The sequence below is a fragment of the Kryptolebias marmoratus genome, linkage group LG10 (genome assembly GCF_001649575.2).
Source record: "Kryptolebias marmoratus isolate JLee-2015 linkage group LG10, ASM164957v2, whole genome shotgun sequence".
NCBI lineage: Eukaryota > Metazoa > Chordata > Actinopteri > Cyprinodontiformes > Rivulidae > Kryptolebias > Kryptolebias marmoratus.
The window spans coordinates 995336-1002319 of NC_051439.1; the positions used below are offsets into that span (position 1 = coordinate 995336).

General features: G+C 38.0%; 1 protein-coding gene across 2 annotated transcripts in view; it reads right to left on the bottom strand.

Annotated features, from left to right (window-relative positions):
• LOC108228441 (serine/threonine-protein kinase PAK 2) overlaps nucleotides 1-4929 on the bottom strand; it is a 30538-nt gene extending 25609 nt beyond the window's left edge. Inside the window, exon 1 of one of the 2 annotated variants that reach the window (XM_037977693.1) lies at nucleotides 4799-4929. The gene's annotated coding sequence lies outside the window, so the exon portion shown is untranslated. The other variant, XM_037977694.1, reaches the window with a different exon arrangement.
• Between the last annotated feature and the right edge of the window lie 2055 nt (nucleotides 4930-6984).

The following is a 6984-nucleotide window of genomic DNA, read 5'->3' on the forward strand; positions in this document are numbered from 1 at the left end:
ACTAATGAACCTGACAGCCCACGTGAACAATGAAACTAACTGCTATGTGTGTGTGCCCAGATGCCCAACTCCACACACACAGCACTGGATTGGTAAACATTTTACTGAACCAACAAAACTGTATGGCCTGAGCACGCACACTGGCCATAACCGCAAGTCTGAAAAGAACATTGACTTGGACGGCAGAAAATAACCAATTTACTCCAAGATGAGTGAAACAACTGTAACTAGGACACTAATGGGTCTGTAACTGGAACAGTCCAGCTCGTCTTTACCTTCTTTATGTATCACTGAAATCAAGGCTTCCCTCCATGATCCTGGTATTTCTCCTTTCTTGAGCACCAAGTTGAAAGTTTTTTGTAACACTGGGATAAGCAAATCTCTGGATACTTTGTACCATTCAGTGGGCTACCCATGTGCTCCTGGGGCTTTGTTTGCTTTAAGTTTAGGAATAGCAGAGTTTCTCTTGTGCTGATATTTCTGATATCATAGACGCATTCTATTCCTCCATTATTTTAGGTAAATTTAGTTTATCTAGGAAAACCCTAAATTCTTCATTTTTTATCATTGGTTGGGCATAAAGTTGTGTATAGTACGACTCAAAGCATTTTTGAATGCTCTCTGTTCGATACACTATGACTGTACAATGTAAATCTTTCTAGTTTATAAGCTAGTACTTTTGTTGCTTTGCTGCCTGATTCATAGTACTTTTGTTTTGTAAACATCGTCTTTTTTTCTCCAGGTAACAAAGCTACTGTTACATAAACTGGGCTATGATCCAACAAGTCATTCAGTCCGATCTCACAATCCCCTACCCTGTATCTGTCTTTTTTAACCATAAATATATATAATCTATTCTTGAGTAAGATTTGTGCAGTGCGGAGTAAAAGGTATAATCCTTTGCCGTGGGATTCAATTCTCTCCATACATCTATAATACCCCCCACCCCCCTCATTCCTTTAATGTTGTTTATCATTTTGTTCTTTTTAGCTCCACCCCCTGCATTGTCCAGAGCAGGATCAAGTCTTTGATTTAGATCCCCTCCTGTGATTAATACTCCCTCCCTTTCGGACACCATCAAGTCTATCAGTTGTCTATAAAAATTCCAATCTGAGCCTGGAGGTGCATATATATTCAGAAGGAAGATTAGTTCTCCCTCTAGTCTTCCTTTAATCATAACATATGTACCCTCCTTGTCATGTATCACAGCTAGTTTTTGAAATGTGACTTGACTAAATATTAGCACTGCTACACCTCTCCTGCCACCGGTTTTATATGATGCAGCAAATACCTGATTAAAACCATTTCTCCTAAGCTTTTCATGTTCTCCATCGGTCAGATGGGTCTCTTGCAAGAAAACTATCTCTACCTTATCTCTTTTCATCTTACTTAGAATTTTATTTCTTTTAATTGGGTTGAGAACACCATTTACATTAAAAGAAGCTATTTTAATCAGTTTGTTTTGTGCAGCCATATTTCAAGATTAGTTGTATTTAATAAGTTTCCCCAATTTCTCACTTTCCCTCTTGTCATAATCTTGTCGACCCCAAATATTCCTTGCTTTTATATGTTAATCAAGGTGTAACACAGCCTCTAGGGGGTGTTCTCAACCTTTATTCGGGGAGCTGCTCCTCTATGCTGTCACCATTTTCCTTACCAACCCGGAAGTTGTACAATTTTTTAATAACCTTAAAACCTTGGCAGAGGTATGTGTTCTCTGAGGGCTTCTAGTTAATCATGTCAGAAGTTTCATTTATCGTCCACCGCCAAAAGTTGTAGATGGTCAATAATGTTTTTGTTGCATCTCTGTGTGTGTCCATGTGTCTGTCTTATAGCAAAATATCTCATGAAGTACTGGACAGTCTAATAAAACTTTCAGGAAACAATGGATTTACTTTTGGAGCCAACCCAATTCAAGATGGTTGACACAGCCAACTCAACTTAGAAAACACAAAAATGGCTCCAACTCAGTCATTTTTACAGATATGGTGCTGAAATCTGGTGTGGTAGTAGCTGAGAGTCATTTACAATACACTCCAAGTGCTACACATTTCACAAGATCTTTGCTTAAAACTTTTGCATTAACTGTTAGGGTCAACTCTATAAGTCTGTTAGCAAAATACCTTGTGAACATCTAGACAAAATAAAATTGGGTTGACTGCAAAAGTTATTCAGTTGTAGATATACGTCCAATGATTACTTTTTGATAGTTTTATTGAAATCAGTCCAGTAGTTCATGAGGTTTTGCTAACAGATAGACAGGGTTGACTCCAACAATTAATGTCAAAGGTTGCTAAAACTATCATGCAATATGTAGTGCTCAAATTATATGGTTTCTCAGCTACTACCACTCTTAATTTTACCTCCATGTCTGTAAAACTGGCTCAGCTATAGACATTTCTTTTTTGTTTCCAAAGGTCAGTTAGCTGTGGTGGCCATCTTGAATTGGGTTGACTTCAAAAATTATTCAGCTATAGAGGTACAGCCAGTGATTACTTTAAAGTAATCATAGAGTAGAGTTTAAATAAAATCCATCCAATGTTTCATGAGATATTTTGCTAACAGACAGACATGGTTGATGTCAATATTTAGAGGCAAAGTTACACAAACAAATCTTGCACAATTAGTTAGCACTCGGATTATAAATTGAGCGTGACTCTCAACTAAATACTAAAATTTTAGCTCAATGACTAAAATTAGCTGCTTTATGGCCACATTTGTTTTTGCTAATGTTGCTTAGCTGTGGTGGCCATCTTGAATTGAGTTGACTCCAAAGGTTAATCCCTTGTAGACGTACATCCAATAATTGCTTTCTGAGAGTTCAATTAAAATCCATCCACTGGTTTTTGAAATATTTTGCTAACAGACAAATAAATGAATGACTACACAGACAAGGTTAAAAACATTATTGTCCTTTCAGCAGGCATCAGCAATGTAGATATGTTCAAACCATTCAATCTTCACCAGCCGAACACATTTTAAATCCATTTTGTCATACTCTGCATTCTTGGTTTACAAACTATTTTACACACAGCCAGCCTTCACACAGGTTCCTTTCATAACTGCACCTCAGAGGCAATCACATCAATCTGCTCTTAACAATTTCTGTTCCTCATTTTCTACGTCTCACTGCATCAGAGTACTTTCTATTCCCTGTGGCTGGCAGCCGTCATGGGAAGCCTACTTCCTCATCCTGGAACTCCCCAAGCCCCAAAGGGTCACAGGATCAGGTGGACCAATCAGAGCGCAGAAAACACAGTCACTGAGCTGTTTACAGGAAGTGGACAACAAGCCTTTTGTGTTTGACTTCTATAAAAGGGTATTCTGTGGACGACTTCCTGGAAGGAGTCATGGAGTTGACACATTACCGACTTCCACCTCCTGGTCACAGGAATAAAGCCCTCAGCACAGCCAGGTGTTCAGACATTTACTCTGCATGCACTGTTCTGGCAGTGAGTGAAGATTAAACACCTGATCCAGATTCAGATAGCTACCTCATCCCTAAATCAAAATCATCAACCTGAAAACCTGAAACCTGAAGCTCACAAAGCGTCAGAATCTGGATCAAGGACAAAAGAAGCCCTCAGGACTCACTGTTGAGGTGTGTTAGCGCACCAATGGTTGGTGCCTTGGAGCTGCAGAGTTACAGTTGGAGACAGACAAATCACGGGCACAGATTTAAGCAATGATGCCAAACTACAATTGCAACAACTTGAGCAGGTCACACCTACTTTGCTCCAATTTTCCAGGTGTAAACATTGTTTTATGGTTCAAAATTAAAAATAATAGTAGTTTTGTTTTTTTAAAATAAAAGTAATGGATAGTCCTTAAATAACACATGCATTGTGTAATCAGTTAGCAAAGTTTGAGCTTTGAACAACTTTATTGTGTGAATGCTGATTCAACATTCAACTTTAACCATCCTCTCCATCCTTCAGCATAATTGCTCAATTTTTGTCTTATGTTATTTTTTGTTAATAGCTAATGTTTTGCAACATTTTGCTACTTTTAGCCTTTAGTTAGTGTTTTTGTTACTTTTCTCTTGCTAGCCTTTTGATATTTTAGGTAGCCTTTTGCTGCTTTTACCTCGTGTTTTGTTACTTTAGCTGTTAAACAGTCTTTTGCTATTTTAGCAAATGTTTTGCTGCTTTTAGCTAGCATTTAGCTACTTATAGCTAGCATTTTGCTTTTTATTGCTTTTAGCTAGTGTTTTGCCTTTACGATTCAGCTTCAGCTTCCTCAGCAAAGTTTAGTGAAGTTTAGCTTTCAGCATTCACACTGAAATACGCAGAAATTTCTCTAGTTATAAACTGTTTGATTTTAGTTTAGCTTAAGAAGGTTAATCGTTTCTAAACATTGAACTTCAAAAATGACAAATTAATGAGGACATACATATGACTGATTACTTCATAATAATTTAAAAAGTGTCTGAGCTGTCAAAACAAAACAAAACAAAAAACATTTAAAGGCTCATGTGTCCCTAAAAGACCTAAACTCAACACAACTCTTCTATTAATAACAGCAGAATCCTCAACTGCTCTGTTTTGTACTTTTATCTCTTTAAAGAAGCCCCAAAGGGTCTTTTAACAATGTGGAAGAAGTTCTGCAACTTCCATAAATGCCGGAGACAGGCTGCTTTTGTTAAACTCACCGGTAGCAGCTGTCAGCCAATAAAAACAACCTCAGTTCAGCCAAACTCCCGAAACTCGGTCCTGTCTATACCTGTTTTTGTCCGTTTAAAGGCCGGATCTGTCGTAGAGATTTCAAATAAGAAATAAAGTAGTCTTTAAAAACACACCGGTTCATTCATGCGTCTCTCCCCGGGTACTCCCAGCTGGGCTCTCCGTTGGGTCCGGGGAGGAACCTGCCAGAGAGGAAGCGGAACACAGCTGATGAAACCAACCGAGATATCGGAACTTCGCGGCTTCCGTAGAGCTAGCAAAAAACTCAAATCAATTGTGGGCAGGATGCGCGCAGCCTACGGCGGAAACGACGTAAGATTATGACTTTTATTTTCAAAATAAGATTATGACTTTGTAACACTAATCAAACAACCAAAATAGTTTTTAAAAAATAAAAACAAATCATTATTATGTCAGCAAATTGACATTTTACTAAGAAAAATAGCCAACACCATCTCAAAAACCCACAATTTATTGTTTTGAAATATAAATTACTGTAATCCAAGACATCTTTCACCTTTTAGTAATTTTCCAACATGCAATCACTAAATTGTTGCTTAATAATCATAGCACTTTATTTGTTTTTTACACAAACACATCCATGTGTTGTCAATTTGGTTTACATTTTCTCAACAGAGTATCCTCATTCTGAAGTTTAGAGTTGCTTATGGCTAAATTAGGGTTAGAGTGCGAGTTTTTGATGTCTTTGATGTTTTTCTCTTTCTTACTGTTTATTCATTGTCACATGCTGTTTTTATTTGTTTTTTAATTATGTAAAGCACCTTGAAATGCCTTGCTGCTGAAATGTGCTATACAAATAAAATTTGATTGATTGATTGATTGATTGAAGAACTTGTGAACATAATTCATAGCTTCACAAAACATGTAAAACTTTTTAAATATTTTAAATTACTCCAGAATTAAACACGGACACTTGTACATCCAGTTGCTAAAATTACTTTTAAAAAGTAGCAATTGAAAGCAATGCTCTACAAGGCCATGGAAAGTAAGGGTATATATGTCTAATCAGATGAGACAACATGTGCCAATGTGCATTTCACTGCATATATTTGGTACTATGAAATTCTTCTTATGTGTGTCATACAAATTTACGTGTTCTAACCTGCACTATCAACTCAAATATATTGCTACAGGTATGATGTTATATAACTTAGCATCAGATACACCAGGGGTAGGCAACCCTGGTCCTCGAGTGCCACTGTCCTGCATGTTTTACTTGTTTCTCTGCTCCAACACACCTGATTTGAATCAATAGGTGATTAACAGGCTTCTGCAAAACATGAAGATGTAATTTAACCACTGAATCAGGTGTGTTGGAGCAGAAAATAAAATAAGTTTAAACAAGCAAAGGCAGGATAAAATTGACTAAGTCATACTAAAGTAAACTGGGGAAAAAACAAACTAACCTTGCTTACTCATGTAAGATATAATTGTACTAACATAAACTAAACTACAATTTAAGGACCTAAGCAGAACAGACTAAGATAAACTACACCTTTGCTAATGCTAATTCAACAAAAGTTTCATCCATTTCAATTATGCTAATGCTGATTCAGTTATAGGTTAAGCTAATTTAACTATGCTAATGAGATAAAGTGGGAGGGATGAAGGGAGGGAACAACATTAAACATAGACATAGGAGGAAGAAGGGATGGAGCTGGGGGTGTGTGGAGGGAGTAAGGAAGGGAGGAAACGAGAGAGTGAAGGCGATGGTGGAGGGACGCTTATGGTTACTGTTCCAGATAAGCCTTCGTCTGCCATAGTTCTTATAGTGATGGAAAGGTTTATCAGCCGGCCTTGGGACCTAGCTGGCACAGATCCTCAGGTGTCCTGGGGGAGAAGAGCAACAAGTTTACATAACATCCAGGATAATTTTGAGATAGCTAGCCTTCCAAGGCCAACTCAGTGGAGCCAGATTCAGATATCAGAATTATTTTTTTAGGTCAGGCCAACAGCGTAATTTCAAGACAGCTTTAAGAGTGTCACTGGTACATCTCAATGGCAGATCCAAACAGACAAATTAATGTTGTCCTCTAAGCCAGGCCAAGTCAGTAACTTCTCCAAGGTTGATTCCATTCAGCCAGCGAATTCTAAGGGCCACAACTGGCCCGCAATTCACGAGTCGCGTCCAGTATTTGCTTCTGTTCGCACAGCAACTGAGTCTGAGTGTTGATAGCTCAGCACATTCCTTCACATTGAGCAGGCAGCCTTGACATGGCCGGAACAGCTGCCTGCGTCTTTCAAATTTTATGATACGCCAGGTAACTGCCAAGTCCAAAAA